Source organism: Tursiops truncatus, chromosome 17 (genome assembly GCF_011762595.2).
Source record: "Tursiops truncatus isolate mTurTru1 chromosome 17, mTurTru1.mat.Y, whole genome shotgun sequence".
Classification (NCBI taxonomy): Eukaryota; Metazoa; Chordata; class Mammalia; order Artiodactyla; family Delphinidae; genus Tursiops; species Tursiops truncatus.
Window position 1 is genome coordinate 75,715,400 of NC_047050.1, and position 22,311 is coordinate 75,737,710.

The 22,311-nt window shown below is 43.4% G+C and overlaps 1 protein-coding gene across 11 annotated transcripts in view; it reads right to left on the reverse strand.

The window, feature by feature from the left end:
• Positions 1-22,311, reverse strand: part of PTK2 (protein tyrosine kinase 2) — a 252,784-nt gene that overhangs the window by 217,122 nt on the left and 13,351 nt on the right. For 2 of the 11 annotated variants that reach the window (XM_033843153.2, XM_073794838.1), the window contains exon 2: positions 5,229-5,325. The exons of 8 other annotated variants lie outside the window; for them this stretch is intronic. The gene's annotated coding sequence lies outside the window, so the exon portion shown is untranslated. Of the gene's footprint in view, positions 1-5,228; positions 5,326-12,471; positions 12,491-22,311 lie in introns of those variants that run through there. One more of the 11 variants, XM_073794837.1, reaches the window with a different exon arrangement.

Below are 22,311 nucleotides of genomic sequence, written 5' to 3' on the forward strand. Positions count from 1 at the left end.
CATCGTTTTTTTTTAACTGAAGTATAGTTGCTGTACAATATTACATAAGTTACAGGTTACAATATAGTGATTCACAATTTTTTCTTAATTAATTAATTTATTTTATTTTTGGCTGTGTTGGGTCTTCATTGCTGCGTGCAGGCTTTCTCTAGTTACGGCGAGCAGGGGCTACTCTTCATTGCAGTGCGTGGACTTCTCTTGTTGCGGAGCATGGGCTCTAGGTGCGCGGGCTTCAGCAGTTGTGGCTCGCAGGCTCTAGAGCCCTAGACTCAGTAGTTGTGGCGCACGGGTTTAGCTGCTCTGTCGCATGTGGGATCTTCCCGGACCAGGGCTCAAACCCGTGTCCCCTGCATTCACAGGCAGATTCTTAACCACTGGGCCACCAGGGAAGCCCTGATTCACAATTTTTAAAGGTTATACTCCATTTACAGTTATTATAAAGCATTGGCTATATTCCCCATGTTGTACAATATATCCTTGTAGTTTATTTTATTAATAGTTTGTACGTCTTACTCCCCTACCCCTATACTGCCCCTCCCCAATCCCTCTCCCCAGTGGTAATCACTAGTTTGTTCTCTATATCAGTGAGGCTTTTTTGTTTTTGTTATATTCACTAGTTTGTTGTATTTTTTCAGGTTCCACATGTAAGTGATAACATACAGTATTGTCTTTCTTTGTCTGACTTATTTCACTTAGCATAATGCCCTCCAAGTCCATCCATGTCGCTGCAAGTGGCAAATTTTTGTTCTTTTTAGTGAGACATCTATCCTTTTTAATATAGTTAATCAAAGAAGAAATGCTGAAAAGTTTGCATATTTTGATAAGCCACTTAGAATTCATGAGTAGACAAAAATCTAAAATGCTTCCTTACCATCCCAATTCCCAACACCCTACTTGCCCCCCGCTAAAAAAAATATCTGTGATATGCCAAAACAGGTAGAAAGAAAAAAAATCCCCTCCTCTCCTTACTCTGAATGTAAAAACCACAGGAAAAGTCGTCTCCCTACTTTTAGGGACAGGAATGGACCAATTTCCCTATTTTTACAAGTATTTGCTGAAACCACACTCTTTCCGTAGTATGAGCCAGGAACACATGATTGGCAACTACCTGCAGAGCTCTGCAGATACGGTGGTAACGCAAGTCAGCATGGGCGATACATACACGCTGAATACACGCATCGTGGTCGACACGTGGCTGACAGCACAGAAAGGAAGCACAGTGCTGCGGGCAGGTCCGCGGGCAGGTCCGCGGGCAGGTGAGCAGGCAGCACGACGCTCCTCGCTATGAAAGCACGACCCACATGCAGGAGCGCAAGGGCTAAGACTTACTGCAAAGGAACCTGAAAACTCGATAACCACCGTATGAAACCTTGGGCAAGTTTCTTAACATCTCTAAGACCCGTTTCTCATCTACAAAACGTGAATAGTAACTGCTACCTTCCTGAATTACTATAAAAAATTAAATAATATTCTAACTCACACAACAACTGACACATAAATGGCAGCTATTATGATTATTACATTCACCCGAAGTTCCTGAATCACAATGTGAGACTGGAAAGATAAAGATGCACTCTTCAGAGAGCTGTGCGTATGAAACTGGAGGCTCACACAGCAGGTAATGTGCACACACTGGACGCACTGAACTAAATGCAGGTGCAGGGTCCCGACCACGCATGAAAACTACCAGGTGTTTACATAAGAGGTGCCCTGGAGTTGGCAATCATGAAAGCCTCTGTGGACCTTATTTCTTACGATTTTGCCTCAGCGTTTCAAATGCACTGACACTTCTTTGCAAAAGGATCTAATCTAATCACCCTTGGTCTCGCATGACCTCATCACGGACGGCTTATTTTCCTCCAGGATGCTACAGCTATGCCCTACAAATTAGACTGGTGTGTACACACCTCAGTGACATTTTCCACCCACTCTGCTTGCCACATTCCCAGTGCAGCCAAATGTGGAACAGCTTCTGGACAGCTTCTTAAATGCCCTGTTCTTGCCTGACAAACGGAGCGTAGCTTCAGCACAGTCCGGCGCCAATGACTGGTTTGGACAGCCAGAGGCCAATTTTATTTTTTGTGACAGGTGCTCTATAAGGATTTTTTTCCATGAATCAATACATGAAATCAACAGTTTAAGATTATCACTTGGATTCAAGTGTCCTGATATCTCCTATGCTCAGGTTTTAGGACAACATTAAAAATTTACATCAGACGTTTAACAATCTGAATCACATTTCCCATGTAAACCTGTTTAAATCTCTTAAGGGTAGAGTCTGTAACTCAGTTAATATGTACAGTCTCTGTACAATCTAGGTCCATCTCTGTGCTTATTCTTGCACTTTCTCTACCTGGATTGCCCTTCCACAGCTACAGCCAGCCCTTCTTCTCTTCCCCTGCAGGCTCCCCCAGGAAGACAGTCGTCCCCTCCCTCTGCACTTCCCACCATACTTTTCTCCATCAACGTTTCTACCTTGTTTCCCTGCTCCTGCCCCATCTGCCCTATGTTCTTCAAGCCAGGCACCGTTCCCAGCAGGCAGGAGGAACATCTGCCCAGAGGAGGCAGGGAAAGGGCAGGTGTGCCCGGGGGTGAGACAGAATTAAAATACTTGATCAGCCTTACTTACAGAGCTAGTAGAGGAGGTGAGAACTCTTAGCCAGACTTAAGAATATTAAGCAAACAGGAAAAAAATGTGGCCATTAGAGGTCCAAGAAAGCAGGAAAACAAAAAGTTGAACAAAAAAGGAAACGTAATCACACTGAATTAACTGGCTCAACAGTGAGCAATGTTTACAAAGTCAAGAAAAATTAAAAACTAAATTATGGGTCTAAACAAAAATTGTGATTTAACTATATAGCAAAGTTGAAAATGTAACTTTTTCTAAAATTGATGCATCAGTGACTCCTGACTAGTACAGAAATATAGTTAGGAAACATGGATGCAAACGCTAAAAGAAACGTCTAAAGCAGAGGATTCCAGGGGCCTCCAGGAGGGGGGCACGAGATGCTTAAAAGATGTCTTTATTCCAAAATGGGGGTCTTCAGAGGGTCTCAAGGCAGCCTTCCTTCTGTCTACCACCTTCCCACAAACCATTAACCCTGAAAATGGTCTCCATACATATTTCAGCAACTCCGCTCCTCCAGAACTTTGCTCTGCTTTCTTAGGGTTGCGGTTGTAAACTCCTGCATCCCAAGCCCCTGCCTTCTAGCCCAACACCCCAAAGCACAGCAAGAACCAAGAGCCGGCTCTGGCAAAGCAGCTTCTGGAGCAGAGCCATTCTGCAGGGGCTCAGGTGGGCCGGGGGCTTACGATGGGGCACTCAGGTAGATCCAGGGGCCTGGACCTCAGCATCACAGCTCTGGACTCACTCTGGGGGAGGCCAGAATTACTCATGTGGTCTGACTGTTTGTCTGGAGCTGGAGGAAACAATTACAGGAACACTGGTTAGAAGGTTATTTTCCTAGGCTTATATATTTTCAAACACTGGGGGAGAAAAAAAAAAAAAGAGCCAACGCAGATCAGCAGATTATGTCTTGGTGCTACAAGCTCCACGGAGCTGGGGCAGAGGCTCTTGGTCCATCAGGAGCTGGCCTGGCGTCTCACCACCCTCCCGTCAGGCTTTTCTTCCACTGTGTATTATAGCAAGAAGAAGATTTTTGAGTAACTTCTACTAAATACTGCCCCCTCATGTAACCGTCTTGTGCTGTACCAAGATGAGGTATTTTTAAGCGCTAATGCTGCTGAAAAGCTACACTTGATATTCTGCCTCTTGTTTGGATCTACTAAGAGAACTTATTTTGTGCCAAGCATTAAATATTGCTTCATTCAGCATTTAGCAAAACCACCCACAGGTCAAGCAGAGAAGATGCAGAGGTGAAATAAAATCTTTTTTATTTCGAAGACTCTAGGAAACAGACTTTCACCCAAATAAATGTTACAGTTACAGGAAGAAACATATAATCTGGACTGGGAGGAGGGAATGAAACAAGGCTGTCACCTCACGACCTGCGACACAATCACACCTGGCACAGCCATGCAGAAGAGGCTCCTCTGACAGCCAATAAAGAGCAGCAGGAATTGGAAAAACAGGAGTAAGACTTACGGGCCTTGCTAGGAAATTGAAACTGCATGACATAATTTCCCTTCCCTAATACCTAGCCTCCGTAGAAACAGAAGTGGCTTGGGAAGAAAGAGAACAAAGGAGGAAAGTGAGCTGACCTTCAGAAGGAAATGGAAAAACCACCAGGGCCCTGCCACTTGGACATCCAAGACAAGGACACTGGCCAAAGTGAAATTCAACACAGTTATAAACTGTCATGAATACTGAATCCATGAAGTCCAAGTTCATGAGGCTTTTACCGACACAACATATTGGTACAACAAAGTGCTTACCAATGCCAATACCCCGGGAGAGATGTATGAATCGTCTACCAACTGTCTGTCCTTGATTTACCACTAAACTAACCAGAAAGAGCAGTCTTTGGAAATGACAAACTGGGATAGAATCTCAAGTTTACAACTTCCCAGCGGTGGAGCATGAAACAAATTCCGAAGTTACAAATTACAAAGAGCCCAGTCTTCCTCTCATTAAAACGGGAAAACTCCCACGGAGTAACTGCTAACATTTCTGAGTGCTGAGCACCTTACACACCTCTCACCACCCTGGGAGGTGCTATCAAAACACCGTTTGTTGGATGGGAAAGCTAGGTTTAGGTAGCTAGTCAAGAGTTAGTAAGTAGCTAAGTTGCCACCTGAATCCAGAGCCCACGACAATCAGGTACCAGAGTAAAGGGCACAAGCTCTGAACCAGACTGAGTCTGAATCCCAGCTTTGCATTTACTAGCTTAGTAACTTTTAACCTCTCTGTACTAAAGTTATGCAAACGTGAAAGAGGGGAGAGGAGCAACCTCACTCACGGGGTTATTGTGAGGACCCATCAGCAGCTATAACTTGGTGTTTATAAGGCACCAGGCACTATTCTAAAGCATGCGATGTTACTGTTGTTGTTAATCATTATTATTACACTATCTCAGCAAAAATATATACATAGTATCTACACAGAGAAGGTACTACATAACTTCTGTTCTTTCTCTCACTTACTCTGCAAAATTCACTACCTTTTGTTAGTTTCTACTGTGTGTCAAAGAAACCCTAAGACAGGGGAAAGAAAAATCAAAGCAAAACAAAAAACCAAGACACAAGTGTGGCAAGAGAATCAGACTCACAGTTCAGAAGGCCACCATAACTCTGTGACGAAGTCAAACGATGATTTACAAATACTCCTAGTTTCTCTTTCCTCTTTCCATAGCGGTCAGAAAGAACCTGACAAGAAAAGACAACGTGCGTTTATAAAATCGTCTTCACTACCACTTCTTCAAAGCTCTATTGTGTTCATCCCCTCACAGTCAGCTTCAATACCTACCACGCATACCGTGCCAGACCTGGAATGAGGGATAAAAACATGTTATCAAGTCCCTGTCTTCAAACCTACATTCCAGTTAAGAAAATAATGTGGAAAACTGAAAACTATTAAACCATACCAAGAAGCATATATTAATGAGTCACAAAGTTAGCGAATAAGTTCAGGGTAAGATCACCAACAATATATACATCTATTTCATCCTCTCCCACCAAAATCACACTAAAGAGATATAAAAAAATTTTAAAAACAAAACATAGCTCAGGCAGAACTGAAAGGAGAAAAAGAAAGGGAATTCTGGAAGCTGTGAGAAAAGTTTCTCACATGGAAGATAAAAACCAAAACAAAATAAGAAAAAAAACTTGGAGGAAACGGAAACTATGAAAGATTGTAAGCATAGTAAATGACTCAGCAGGCCAAGAAAGCCAGATGCTAAGCCAGCAGTGGAAAAAACTAAGACCCAATTCCATTTACACATCGGTATCCCAGAAGACTCAGAACTGGCAGCACCCGTGCAGCCAACTGAGGGTGAGGAAGGTGGAGGCCTAAACACAGAGGACCAGGTGAAGCTGCTTAAGCCACAGCCAGAACCTCAACACCATCTCTGACACAGACTGGACGGTCACTCCGTGGTCTCTGGACTGAAGTCCCCCTGTCCAGCTGCACTAACACAGGCGGACTTCATCAGCGTACATAACTCAACGGTGGATGCTTCAGCTTCCCACCACCCACCCACTCAGCCCCCAGAATTCTACAGATAAGAGTCTGGGGAATCTGTTCAGGCCAAGGAGAAAGACCTAAAGATACACTGGGGATTCCCCAACAAATGGTCCACCCAGAATATCCTGATGTAAAAGTCAAAAGGCCCAGTCCATGGCAGACGGAAGGACGGGGGTGGGAGGGTGGGAGGGAAGGAAGCAAGGAGGGAAATAACTTGAAAGAAACAGAAACTATACAATCAATAACCTAGAGATAAGAAGACACTGCAATCAATAAACAAAAACAGGATGTTCTATGAAATATTACTCAGCCATAAAAAGAAACGAAATTGAGCTATTTGTAATGAGGTGGATAGACCTAGAGTCTGTCATACAGAGTGAAGTTAAGTCAGAAAGAGAAAGACAAATACCATATGCTAACACATATATATGGAATTTAAGAAAAAAAAATGTCTTGAAGAACCTAGGGGTAAGACAGGAATAAAGACACAGACCTACTAGAGAACGGACTTGAGGATATGGGGAGGGGGAAGGGTGAGCTGTGACAAAGAAAGAGAGAGGCATGGACATATATACACTACCAAACGTAAGGTAGATAGCTAGTAGGAAGCAGCCGCATAGCACAGGGAGATCAGCTCGTGCTTTGTGATAAGAGAGAAGAGATATGGGAACATATGTATATGTATAACTGATTCACTTTGTTATAAAGCAGAAACTAACACACCATTGTAAAGCAATTATACCCCAATAAAGATGTGTAAAAAAAAAAAAACAGGATGTTCTTTTAAAAGAACAAAAGAAGTACTCTTGGATATTAAAGAAGCTTAGCACAGAAATAAAAAACTAAAGAAGAAGGTTAAGTCAAATTGAAGACATTTCCCTGAAAGCAAAATAAAAAGGAAGGAAGAAAGGAAGGGAGGGAGGGAGGGAGGGAGGGAGGGAAGGTGGGAAGAAAAGTATACTGGAGTGAAAGTATAAGAAAATTACAGAACTTGTCTATAACACCCAAGTTGTGGATAACAAGACTTCCAGAAAGACAGAACAAGGAAACAGAAGGGAGAAAATCTTCAGCACAATAACTTGAAAACATTTTCCCATAGCTGAGGGGTAAAAGTTACCAGAATGAAGGTCCCCACTAGACAAGCAGAACAGTAGATGAAAAGAGACCCACACTTCATGCCATTTAGAAAGACTTGGACAATTTTTTAAATTCCTACAAGCTTCTAAAGATGGAAAGAAAAAAGTTACATACAAAGAATAAAAAATTAGAATAAGCTTCTGAACTGAAAACCAGTAACATGGCGCACAGGAGGCAACGGAGCAGAGCGATGCCAACACAGAACTCCACACTGGCCACACCACCAATCACCTTCTCCATCACGCTCACTCTCCAACTTTCTGCCTCTTAAGCGTCCTACCTCAGGAAGCCACTGGAGCAAGTCCTCCACCAAAATGTGAGCATAACAAAGTAGGAGGAAGCCATGGACAAACACGAACGTCGATGCAGAGATGAGGGCATCTCCAGGGCGACAGTGAAAGGAGATTCCAGAACGGGAGCTGCGTGGCAGGACAGGACAGTCGGAGCAACGTGGCTCGTGAGAAAGGAATGTGGAAGGCTGCCGCACCTGCCCAAAGACACTGGACCACCTTTCTAAAGTGATTCACCTCTGTATGGTGTGCGCCACCCAAACGAAGAAGTCAGTCAAGAAACACACACACAAGCGATACCACAAACATGAAACTCAACTCTGAAGAAAAGCCAAAGGATGAGAGCAAAGGAACGTCCAGGGGCAACACCACAGGAAAAGGCGTAAGGAGCAACCAGCTCAGAAAAGAAGAAAACAGATATCTCCAGGAAATCGTATCCCAGAAAGAGAATGTGAAGTCTATGTGACTGACCTTGTGGAAGATTTACTAAAAGGCTATCGGAAAGTATGGGGAAAATAAGCAGTAGGCATAAAAAGAACTAAGAACACGGGATTCAGTGGTCAGAGGAAGGTGACTATCCATCACACTTACCCTGTGCGTCTCTCTACAACGTACTCACCTACTGTCCCATCACCAATGACTTGCTTCTCTCTGCCCCTCACTGGCCTGGAGACCTTGTAGAGGGCCATTTCTCAGCGATCACGTTCCCAAACCCAGTGTAATGCTTGCTACAGCAGTGCACATGAGAGCAAGGATCTTTCTGCGTTTATTCACGTACTGAGTACCTACTGTACATACCTGGCATGCTTCTAGCGAACTAGAAGTCAAAGACATACAGACTTTGCTTGGCCTTCAAGAGTCTAAACTATTTTTATTCCTGAGAAAACAAATATTTATTCTATATCCTCATCCTCCCCAAAAGATGAAAAGTTCACCAACGGCTTACAGAATTTCAACAGGCAAGTTATCACTAACGGATTGGTACCCCGAGACATGATGATGCTTTTTGACACGGCATGCATTATGTAATATGAAAAGTGTCAGCCTGGGCGTTAGGGAATCTGGCTTCTGCACGTTATGACATGAGGCCCTTATTGATCAAGCCCAATCTAACGCTCCAGAGTCCTAACATCTCTCAACATCGGTCTCCTAGGAATCCTACACTCCAGCAAAGGTAAGCTACTTCCAGTTTACAGAACACATGTGCCCTCCCTCACACCTCTATGCCATTTGCAGGTCCCTCCACCTGGATATTCCTGCCCTGGCTGAACCAGGATGCACACCTGGAGGGAGCCACGTCCCTCTCTCCCGCACTCCCCCAGCATCCCATCACTGACAGAGGGATCTCTGGAGTGACTGACACATGCCATGCATGGTACCGGGCACTGGAATACACATCAGTCAACAGGGGAGACACGGCCCTGTCCCCAAGGACCCTTGGGGTGTAGCTTCTGGTTTAACATGCTTACTAGAGTGAATGTTAAATCCTACCCGATCTGTCAGCCTCTCCCTCCACCCAAACAGCAAGATTCTAGGGACAATGGCAGCCTCTTTTAGCTCTGCAGCCTCAGGACCGACACACTATTAAATAAAACCAAAGCTAAGGTCAAAAAAACTCCAGTTAGTGGCAGGAGGTAAGTAACACGTGCTCTTTAGAGGCCCTCTGCCTTTTCTTTTCTTTTCTTTTCTTGTTTGTTTTTGACCTCTTTTCTATTAGAGGAGTACAAACCTGAAAACTCCATTCATTGAAATGCAAGTCTCTTACAACTGGCTTTCTTCTTGCTGTGAAAGGCAAAACACTCCCCAGGTCTGGTTTTTGTTCACCACTATATACCCAATAGTATACACTGTATCAAACACGTAGAGTACTTAATCAATAAACATGTACTCGATGCATGAGTGATAATGCCTGAATAAATGAATGGATACACTAGATTTTGAGTGCCTTATAACTGCTCTTTGCTTCATACTGTATTTTAAGGAGAATTCAAGTAAGTAACAACATTTCATTTTAAGCAACAGGAGGCCTGTTCACTTGTCATGTTAGCAGTGGGAGACTCAGTGCATGCTGAGTTCCAGCACTCCTGTCTATCACATGAGCCAATCTATCTTTATTAAGAACATGAAGCTATGCATTTTAACTATAAAACTGATAAAATATAAGCATAAAAATTTGAACTAGTTCAAATAGAGCAGAAAACTAGATATTTCCCAAACTGTATAATTAAAATACATAAATAAAATCTTTTACTCCAGATAGATAAACAGAAACTAAGCTTGTCTCACTATACAATAAAATACACTGCCAGGTCCCTGAAGATATTTGTAAGATGGATACTCTCTACATTTTGGGCATGAATGGTGTGTTTTATGATGGGTATAAATAGACACCTGGGCTGCTCTGAACCCCTTTCCCTTTCTAACATGCAAACTAAAATTTCCCACCAGTCTCACACTCTAAATCTGTGCTTCACTAACAGGTAAAGTATTTCCTTCCATCACCTTGCTTACAGTGTTCCCATTTCAATGCACAATCCAACGTGGCCAGCTTTCTAACATCCATCTCTCAGTAAGTCTCAATAACAACCCTAACCATCATACAATGACAGCCTTTCTCCTAAGAGCTTTATAAGTACTAGCTCCTCACGCCTCTAGCTGGTTACTATTAGTGTTCCCATTTTACACAGAAGAAAGCTAAGTCTGAAAGAAATTAAGAAACTTTCAAGGTCACACAACAAGCAAGGGAGAGATCAGGGATTCAAACACTAGCTTAATAGCACTTTTAAAATCATGATGTTATCCTGTTTCCCAAATTAACCAGATAATATTACTGTTAAAACAATGAACATGATCTGGGCTTTCCAAAGCAAGCACAGCAGAAAAACTCTTCCTAAAGCTGAGTAACATTCAACATGACACACTGACAAATTATAAGTTATCTGGCTCGAATTAAGCATGTAGGCTGAACTCCTGGAGAAGAATAGGTCGTTTGATGCTAAGTGCTAAATAAGGCCGAAACCCACTATTTCTTAACCCATAACATCGTAACAATTTAAGTTAACTGTGACGGTCTCCAGTGTCCAAAATATACAACCATTTCACACAGGCTGCCCTTCCTCTAAGCTCAGTCTACCAACAGTTTTGTACGTAGGCAAGCTGCAACCTGTATTCTAAAAAATACTAGATCAGAAGTAACTTTCTGAAAAACCCAAAAATATATAAAGAATGTGAATATGATTATGAAAATCATCTGGGCAAACAAAAGCTTCTTTATGCTTCAAACTAATTTTCTAGCCAAAAATATTCTAATACTAGACTGTGGTGCTGCTCACAGGTTGGGATGCAGTGTCTCAGGCATCTCTGAGATGCTGGTACTAAACTAATAACTAAGTGAATACATTAACAAGAGAGAAGAGGTAAAGTTACTAAATTCAGAAAAAACAATATTAACAACAACACTAATAACAGATTGCCTATTATGCCTGCAGAGTAAATGATGAATATAAACTGCCTTCTAGTTCTTGGAGAAACTGATCAAACTAAATCGGAAAATGATTAAGATTAGCCTTCAGGAACTTCCCTGGCGGTCCAGTGGGTAAGACTCTGCGCTCCCAATGCAGGGGGCCCGGGTTCGATCCCTGGTGGGGGAACTAGATCCCGCATGCATGCTGCAACTAAGGCCCGGCGCAGCCTAAATAAATAAAAATAAATCTTTAAAAAAAAAGAAAAAAAAGATTAGCCTTCAAATTCCCACGACAGAAATATCTACATTGTTAGGAACTGTATTTGTTGAACATCAGGTTGATTCTTTCCTTATTTATTTATATGACTAGCCATGTACGAACTATATTATACCACATTTGTAAGAGAGTTATGATAATCTCTACCTAACAGATGAGATAACAAGATTAGAGTTTAAGCAACCTCATCCCCATCACACAGGGAGGAAGGATCAGATCTGAGACTCAAAGTAAAATCTGTCCGAAGTCCATGCTCTTAACCACTGCTCTATTTTGCACTGTGAATAACATTCCCAGAAAATTCTACTGTGCAAAAGGCTTAAAAATATTAGCAAAACACTATTCTACTCAAATTAATTAATAGGCACAGTTAATATATTCAAGACAAGTCAACCCTTCAATCATACTCAAAAGAACTAATGGTTATTACGGTATATCTAAGGGTCATTTTGTCTACCTGAGAGAGACACCAAAAGAAGGACCTATGAACCAAATTCAAGAAGTAATTAGAAGGAGCATCTCCTGTAGGGACCAAGAGAGGTAACTGATCAAGGGACAGTCATTTGGACATTAATGGCCCAGATGAAACCAGAAACCATCATTACCTGCACAATGGAAGCAGTGTGCAAGTGCAGGGTCCCAGATCTAGGTAAGGAAGAGTAAAGACACTCTATCCTGTCTCTCCTGGAGACAGCAAAGTAAACCTGGGTGGAGCAACTGCAGAAGCTATTTAATGAAAAGTACACAGTAGCAGGTGGATTAGGAAAGGAGACTGGAATTCAAACCACCACCAGATTAGCAGATTTAAATATGACAAAGAGCCCCTAACAAAATACCCTAAATGTGGAGGATGTGCTCCACATATATTCGGCATAGGAAGAGCCAGGCACACTTTGATTCCCATGGGAAAAGACAATCAAGGTAAGTCAATACTGAAATGAAACAGATGTTAGAATTAGCCCACAAAGCCTTTAAAGCAGCTATTATGCAAATAATCCCATAAACAAGCACACACCCAATATACTCAATATCACAAATTCTTTTTATCTCTTAAACCCACTGGCTTTGCCCCCCCACACACACACTCCATAGAAACTTCTCTATCCAAGATCACCAATAATCTCCAAACTGCTCGATCCAGTGGTCAGTACTCTGGCCTCACCTGAAAAGAGTCGGTCACTTCCTCTCCCCTCCTCTTGGCTCCCAGGATGCCGTCTTCCCCTGCGTTCTTCTCAGCTCACAGGTGCTTCCTCCTCTCTCTAACCAGTCAATTCCAGAGCCCCCAGGACTGTCTGTTCTCCTCTTAGCTGTGCTTACCTCCCAGGCAAGCTCACTCTGAATGCTGTCTCCTGCTAACTCTAAAATGCGTCTCTAGTTCAGACCCGCTGCCCAGCTGTTGTCCTGGACCGACTGCTGTCAACCCTGCATCGCAGCCACCACCTTCCACCTTCTCCTGTGCATCACAGAGAAGAAGCCGGAACTGGGTTTCCCAAAACCCCCTCCTGCCATGACTCAGGGCTGGAGGTAACTAATAAGAGGCACTTGTGCAAGACTGGTAAGACGAACGAGAAAAGTACTCTCAGGAGGTAGCTGTGGGCAGAAGCATAGCTGCAGGTCGATGCGTAGGGAGAAAAAAGAATTCACCAACTGTGGCAGCTAAGAGCTAGAGTGGCTTCCACAGAGAATTCCCAGTGGTTCCAGAGGGAGACCCCAGGAACCACCTGCTTCAACCACTGAGATCAGCAGCAGCGGCTCCAACTGTCCAGATCACTGCTGATTCCAGATGAGCTCCTGGGACACACTCACTGTAATGGCTGCTTCCTTGACCTTCAACCCTGCCAGCCCTATAGCAACAGAAGTGATGGATTCTAGTTCCTATATTGAAAAAAAGTTTAGAGTGGCTTCTGTTTTCCTGACCAAACCGTGACAGATGCACTGTATGCTCTGAGCTGCTAGCCCACTCAGAGCAGTGAAACGTCGCCAAAGAGAGCGGCGTAAACTGCCCAGCAGACCCCTCGAAGCTCAGGCGTGGCCTTCCGACACGACCCTTCCGCACGCGTTCAACGCCCCCTCAGCCAACTGCTGAGGGTGTCATCCCTAACCCTTCCTCCCACGCTCCCCACCCAATCTGGTCGCCTTTTCCTGCAAAACACGCCCCGAAACTGCCCTTGGCGTCACATCCCCCAGCACCAGGCTGACCGGAGCCGAAAGATGACGGCAGCAGCCACACCCACTCAGCACTGGCCTCCCTGCTCCCGCCCTGGCCACCCCAGCGCCTGTTCCCAACGCCGCACGTGACTCGGACTCTCAATCAGACGCACCACTTCTCTGCTCAAGATCCTAGACAGTCCCTCAGTTTACACGGATGTTTGCACGGCCAAAGAAATGTGCTGAGAAAAAAACAAACCTGCTTAAGACTATCAGCCTTTCAGCAAGAACAGCTGCTCAAAGCGTTGAGGACATGGGAAACAACATCAATAATCAATTAAAGAACAAGGCAAATGATTCTGGGTGGCTTTCCTTGGCTGTTGACGCGTCAACAGATGGTTCCCACACTGCTCGGCTATTTATTCAAGGAGCCAGTGGTACTGAGGAACTGGCCTCCAGGAATAGTGTATGTGGAACTACAGGTGAGAATATTTTCAAAGAACTGGAGAAAACACTAATTTAGTACAACCTGAAGTGGAATACAAATGATGACAGTAAAAATACATGGGGAGGGACTTCGCTGGTGGTCCAGTGGCTAAGGCTCCGCACTCCCAATGCAGGGGGCCCAGGTTCGATCTCTGGTCAGGGAACTAGATCCCGCATGCATGCCGCAACCAAGAGTTCTCATGTCGCAACTAAAGATCCCATATACTGCAACTAAGACCCAGCACAGCCAAATAAATATTTTTTAAAAAATACATGGGAAGCAGAAGAAAAGGGCTGGCTGGACAAATTTACAAAGATTATGAAAATGTAAGCTATACATTTACAGCTTTTAAAACCTGTAAAGCTTTTTTTTTTTTTTTTTTTTTTTTTTTGCGGTACGCGGGCCTCACTGTTGTGGCCTCTCCCATTGCCGAGCACAGGCTCCGGACGCGCAGGCTCAGCAGCCATGGCTCACGGGCCCAGCCGCTCCGCGGCATGTGGGATCTTCCTGCACCGGGGCACAAACCCGTGTCCCCTGCATCGGCAGGCGGACTCTCAACCACTGCACCAACAGGGAAGCCTTAAAACCTGTAAAGCTTTTAAACATAGTTATTTAAACTATGGTTATTCATTGTATTCTTCATCGGCACGTACTCTGTGCAAAGTATTTTAATCTGTTATGCGTTACTGAACCAGTAGCATCAACAGCGAACTTCACTGAAACATCCTGACTTGTCCTCCCATACAGCAGTTTAATGATTGGGGGAAGGTTTTGTTGTGACTTGTTGACCTCAGAGCCATGACTGAAATTTTTCTGAAAAAGACCTTCCTTCAATTATCACTGTTAATCGAAAAATTGTATTCAATGAAATTAGCTGTTGCTAAAGACTTGATAACATTTCTTAATGAATTCAACCTAAAATTACAAGGCACAAGAGTGCTTATATGAGAGACTTCTACTGCAGTAAAGTCATTTCAATGACAGCCAATGTTTGAATCACAAGTAACACCACGCTTCTTTACACTCTCTGCTATCAAAAGTTACGACGACAAGCGAGATTTCCATTCCCACACAAATTCACAGCAGTTACATTTCTGAGTTTAAGCTACAGCAGCATTTTTTGAACCTTGATGCAAGTATAATGAAAATTTACATATTTCAAAATCCATTTAACTATGCAGTTGAGGCCGCCCTCTAACCATCAACTGGAAGTGATTAATCTGCAATATAATGGCATGCTAAAAGGCAAATATCAAGAAGAACCTAATAGGATTCTATAAATGCCTTCCAAGCAATGAATATGCTCAATTAAAATGATATACTCCTGCACTGATATCAGGATCTGAGAGGACCTATCGGCATAAAGACATCTGCAAAGGTGAAACACATAAAACCCCCTGGGCACATCGGCATTAAGAGATGAGTATCTGTAACTGACTCCAATGACAGGAAGCAGTAACTTCAAAACTCCAATTAAAGAAAGTGTTATCCCCTTCCTCCCCCAGAAGAGAATCCCATTCTTCTCATTAGTGGACCTGTATTATAAAAAAAATTATATTCAGTTATAATTTGAATTCTGTCCATGAAAAATTTGTAGAAATTCTGTGTTCTCCCTTTTTATAGAAGTATTTACATAATATCCTTGATTTTGCCTATTAGTCTGAAAAACCTAAGATACTTCCTTTTATGGAAACTGCGTGCCTTTACAGAAATGTTTGACAATCCGTTTTAGTCAACTAGATCCCCCTGTCTTCTACACACAGGCACAGTTAAGACATATTTGACCCATCTTCAACTTTCTCAGTTGATCTTTTTTGATTTATGTCTGCATTTTACATTTATTCCTGATAAATTTTAATTTTACCTTATTGATTTCAGCACTTCATTACAACCTGTCAAAATATTTTAAAATTCTGATCCTAAAAGTGAGCTGTCTCCCAGCATGACTCCTGATCTTTATTCAAGTCCCTTATAAAAACATTAGGACAGGTGTCAAGGATGACACACTTCTGGAGACATCTTTACTCTGGTGTAGAAATTCTGATTTTTCAGTTTTGTGGTGAATTATACTGCGTGTGGCTGCAACATATATCTATCTGAAGGCAATAATTCCTTGAACTCCATAGTAATGACAGAAATAATAATTAACCTCTCTAGGCTTTGTGCAGTAAAGCATGAACCTGGCCCACGGAAAGGTCTTGCCCGCACACAGCTCCTGGGAAGTCACCTCTGAGCCCTCAGAACCTCCTGCCTGATTAGGCCGCCTTAATTTAGCTGGGGGCCTGAGGTCACACATTCCTAGGAAGAAACTACACTCATTTTTGGTGCTAGCAAACCCTACTTAAAGGTGACACCTGTCCATCTCTCACAGCCATGTGACTATTAAGAGATGCCTAACAGTATGTAAACTTCAGCTCTAACGTACAATAGCACGTTGAAAACATTCCAAGACGGTTGGAGTCCCACACACCTGGCCAGCCTTCTATGTACCAAAAACGTGTCTTGTTTTGTCTCTGGAGGGGAGGAAAGGCTGGGGATACAGTTCCACTTCGGAGGGGCTGCATGTGTTTGGGGTTTAGCTGGCAGTTTGGGATGTATTACATTTAAAGTAAAACCCCTGTGATGTGGGATGATTAGCTTAAACCTTTGCAGAGTGCCAGAAGTATACAATCTAAGAACAAGGAGCCACACCCCTGGGTGCTGGGCTCCCTTTTAATAATCCAACAAGAGCCCTAGAGTTCTCTCTCCAGGGAAAAACAACACACATCTACACACAATTCTGCTTACAACTTGATTTCTGGGGCTCATGGACCTAGGAAACAATGTTTCCTCCTCAAAGCAACTGTGATCCCTAGTAAACTCAAGAGCAAAGAGAGCTTCATGAACTTGTCACCCCAGGAGAAATCTGGGAGCTGTCCCAGAGTTACCCTGGACCCCTCTCGCGGCCCTGCCGCGTCATTTGCCTGGTCAAGGCCTGGAGATTAACTCAGAAACGGGCTTCAAATCAGTCCCCTTCTCTCCCGTTCCTCAGTCATGCCCTTGATCAAGGCTTTCTTCATTTATCTGTACAACATAATTGTATGATTAAAAGAACACAAGCTGTGGAACTGGACCATCTGAACTCTGCCCGTCACTTTACTAGCAAGTGACACCGGGCAGCCGTTTCTTGAGTGACAAACGTGTGCTTCTTCCCCCTTCTCAACTGCTTTACTGTAACACCGCCCACGCTGATCCAGTCCAAACCTCCTCCAACCATACAAATCTGTTCTATATCAGAATCAAGTACAAACTGCTTTGATCCTGCCTATAACGCCAACTTCACCTCCTCCTCTACCCAACCTGTCCTGTACTCCAGATTTGACAGAGACATTCAGCTCCACAAACCCTAGCCCGTCACGCCTCCACACCATTGCAAAGGGCGGGTCCTGTCTTGAAGGCCCTTTCTGCTTCCCAACTTCCACTCGACTTCTACAGATCCTTTCAGACAGTTAGAACCTGCAGAGGCCACTGCATCTGGTCCACAACCAGTTTTTGTATGGTTCCTTGGCTAAGAATGCATTTTACTTTTGTAAAGGGTTAAAGAGGGAAAAAAAATATGTGACAGGCGATATGCGGCCTGCAAAGCCTGAAGTGTTCACCATCTGGCCTTTAACAGAGAAAGTCTGCCAACACCACAGCTTGACCATCAATGGGGACACGCCCTCCCAGTCCTCAGAGCCCCTGCTGTGACACAGCCACTGACCTGAACCAGTCCCACTCCCCTCTTGTCTGTATCACCAGGGCTTAATACTGTATGAGGCACAAGACAGGTGTTTAATAAATGCTGAACAAATGAATGAACTGACTAGACGAGCTCAAAAACAAACCAGGGAAACACATAAGTGGAAAAGACTTAGCCTTTAGTAGTAAAACACTACGTAAGTCAGGTAAAGATCATGATCCTAGCACTTCACATTTGTCCAAGCTTTACACTGTAGCTGCATAAATACCCTCAATGGCTGCGATTATAAATACTAGACTTTATAGGTAAGGACACCGAGACTCACAGAACCTAAACAACTTGTCAAAAGTCACCTGACAAAAGGCAGAGAGGCAATATCTGAACCCAGGTCTTCTGCTTCCCAGATGAGATACTCTTTCTTTTAAAAAGACCTGCCTCCCCACACAAACCATGATGCCCAGACCCCTTCAATTACCAATACCTGAGATGTTAGGGGAGGGATAAAATTTAATTTCTGACTCATTATTTAATTTTGATAATTTTCAAGTCAATGCTACTTTTTGTAAACAAAACAAAAATGAAATGGATACACAAAATAAGCACTAGGCTAAAAGACCCTGGTATAACCACAAACTAAAATTTTCTTTCTTTCCTTTTCTTCAACCAGTCCTTAAGAAAGTAAAATTAAACAGCTTAATTAACAAATGCCACTGAAAGGAAGCAGCTGCAGGCACAGCATGAACCCCTGCCCATCGGCTAAGCTGAAACAAACTGGCAGTCGAGGCAGTCACCTGTCCTCAAGCTTCAGCTTGGACAGAACAGAGTCCAAGAGCTGAAAACGTACATTAACACCTCGACTTCAGGCAGGAAATAAAACAAGTATTTCCAGAGGCAGAAATGAAATATAAGAAACTCTATCAAATAAAAAAATTTAGTCTAATCTATTAATCTAATCTTTTTGCAAAACCAAGGTATAAATTATGCATAGCTGGAATTTAAGTACCTAGGTGTCCAGAAGTTTCTGAGTCAGGACCAAGATGTAGCCAAACTAAACTAGGATGTGGCTCTATTAAAGATAGTATTAATTTCAAAGAAGTGGTTCCATACAGAACACATTTTCTTACTACAACCCCCTTTTAGAAATGTCACAACAAGGTACATGAAAAAAATTCACTCATTTGGAATTTATCAAACACTAAAATAAATCATAAGTCATCAAAGGAATTTTAATGGAAATTAGAAAATATAGGGAATTCCCTGATGGGCCAGTGGTTAGGACTCCATGCTTTCACTGCCGAGGGCCCGGGTTCAATCCCTGGTCAGGGAACTAACATCCTACCAGCCACGCAGAGTGGTCAAAAGAAAAGAAATATACCTAAATATTGAACATATTTATTGAATGGAACAATAAATGTTTTATGAATAAATAATAAAAATACCTCACATCAAATTGTAGCCCTTGGGCAAAGAAAGATTCCTTAAATGAGATGCCAAAAAAACTAATCATAAAGAAAAAGACTGGGGCTTCCCTGGTGGCGCAGTGGTTAAGAATCCTCCTGCCAATGAAGGGGACACGGGTTCGAGCCCTGGTCCAGGAAGATCCTACATGCCGCAGAGCAGCTAAGCCCGTGCGCCACAACTACTGAGCCTGCGCACTAGAGCCTGCGTGCCACAACTACTGAGCCCATGTGGCACAACTACTGAAGCCCACGTGCCTAGAGCCCGTGCTCTGCAACAAGAGAAGCCACCGCAGCGAGAAGCCGGCGCACTGCAATGAAGAGTAGCCCCCGCTCACCTCAACTAGAGAAAGCCTGCGCGCAGCAACGAAGACCCAACACAGCCAAAAATTAATTAATTTAAGAAAAAGCAAAAGACTGATAAAGTCAACGATATTAAAATTAAGAACTTAGTTCCAAGACACCTCAAAAGTAAAAAGACAAACCAGAAACTGGAAGAAAATATTCACAACTTATAATGACAAAGGATAGTAATCCACACGTAGAAAGAACACCTACAAGTCAATAAGAAAAACAGAAGAAATTAGGTCAATGTTTTCACAGGTCCTTCATAGAAGAGAGAAGAGATATGACCAATATATTAAAAGAGTATCAACAAAGTTAGTAATAAGAGAAATTCAATTTAAAGCCACAAGATATTATTACATAACCACCAGAATGGTAAAACTGAAAAAAAGACAAAATAAACTACTAGCAAGGATGCAGAGCAACCAGGAGTGGGATGTAAATTGGCAGGGGTACTCTAAAAGCAATCTGGCAGTAAGCAGTCAAGCTGAAGCCTGGCCAGCCCAGAACCGGCATCACACTCCCACGTGGGCAGGCTGGACACATCCACACACGTGGGCAGCCAAAGACGTGTCAGCAGCGCTTGCAAGAGCAAGGCGGCAAACCACACAAATGCCCATCAACTGGAGACAAGGTTACACAACAGTGAAAGTGAACGTACTGATCACTTACGGCACCTCCTACGGGTCTCAATCACAGTGCTGAGTGGGAAAAGGCAAGTCACATGTAGTGTGATTCCCTAATAGAAAGTTCAACACAGACAAAACTAACACAAAAATAAGAAATGATAAACGCAACATGCATTCAGTGACCGCTGTTTTAAATGCTGGGGATACAGTAGTGAACAGACATTTTGCCCTGAGATTTTCTGTCACAGCCAAGTGACAAAGAAAATAAAAGTGAGTAAAATACAAATGACACCAGGCCTTGAAGAAGGAGGCTGTAGCTAAGGGGGCTGAGGGCAGGATAGCTATGCAGGCTTCACGATGTGGGAGGCGGGCTGCGGTGGGCAGCAGGCGGGCCTTCAGAGTGGGGATGCTCCACTGCTGCAGCTGGGCTGTAGGTGCTAGGCTTGCTTTATTCTTCTCTACACCAGGGTGGCCCCATTGCTTGTTTTTGTACAGCCCATGAGCTAAGAAAGGTTTTTACACTGCATATGATTAAAGAAATTATTAAAAGAATAATAACATTTTGTTGCATGTGAAATTACATGAAATTCAAATTTCAGGGTTCAGAAATAAAGTTGTACTGGAACACAGACAACTCACTCCTTTAACACAGCTGCTTTTGTGCCAGAATGGCAGGGCTGAGTACTGGGGACAGAAGCTGTAGGTGGCCTGCAGAGCCCAAATGTGTCCTGTCTGGGCCAGTACGAGGAAGCTCACCTCTGCGGACTCGGGTACCTTCCTCTGGGAGATCAGAGCACTCTTGATCTACACCTTACACACATCTTACACATGTTCTTCTGTATCTCTTCAATGTTTAATAAAATCATTTTTTGAAAAAGACTAATACACTAAGTGTATTTCTCTAATGAACCTTGTTCTATTAAAGCTTCATGCTGCTTCTCCATCCTAATGACTAAGTTTTAAAAAACAAGATATGTACTGCTATCAGGAGCATTAAAGCAAGACAGCAAAGCAAACTACTGTTTATTTTGACTCAAGTACAAGAAAAACAGAAAGGGAGGGAGGGAGGGAGGGAGGGAAGGAAGGAAGGAGGGAGGGATGGAGGGAGGAAGGAAGGAGGGAGGGAGGGAGGGAGGAAGAAAGTGACGGAGGGAGGGAGGAAGAAAGTGACGGAGGGAGAGAAGGAGGGAGGGAGGGAAGGAGGGAGGGAAAGAAGGAAGGAAGGAAGGAAGTAGGGAGGAGGGAGGGAGGGGGGAGGGGGGAGTGGGGAGGGAGGAGGGAGGAGGGAGGAGGGAGGAGGGAGGAGGGAGGAGGGAGGAGGGAGGAGGGAGGGAGGGAGGACTTTTCCACTCCAGTTTCCAAGGCTGTGGAGAGAACCACAGCCTTGCTTAACACCCAGCTCATTAGGACTATTAGATGTTTCTGTGCATCACTGACTTAAAAAAGCAGTACAGTTACACCCAATCCCTTCCAGTCTTCTGAAAGAAATGTGTCATGAATTGTTATGTCACATTTTAGCAAGGGCCACAATATCTGGCCAACATTAGCATATATGTTCCCGATGCAAGTGCCTTCACATCTTTTAAAAATAAGCCAGTATCTCTGATTAGAGTTAATATTAATTAATGATGCCCATTAAAGGTGGTGATGAATACAGAGAGTTCATTCTGTTTCTGCATATGTCTGAAAATTTCCACAAAGTTTTAAAATAAAATTGAAGATTCATATTTTAACTTTAATTATTAAGTATAATGCTCATGTAATAGAAACTCACACAATTCCCATTTATGCATGTTTCAGAATCCTTAGTATAAAACGGCTTTCCATCACCCTTACTACTGGCAACTTCTTTAAAAAATGCTTATTTAAAAATCTGCATGAGGGGCTTCCCTGGTGGCACAGTGGTTAAGAATTGCCTGCCAATGCAGTGGACACGGGTTCGAGCCCTGGTCCGGGAAGATCCCACATGCTGCGGAGCAAATAAGCCCGTGCGCCACAACTACTGAGCCTGCGTTCTAGAGCCCGCGAGCCACAACTACTGAGCCCGCATGCTGCAACTACTGAAGCCCACGTGCTACAACTACTGAAGCCCACGTGCTACAACTACTGAAGCCTGCGCGCCTAGGGCCTGTGCTCCGCAACAAGAGAAGCCACCGCAATGAGAAGCCTGAGCATCGCAACAAAGAGTAGCCCCCACTCGCCACGACTAGAGAAA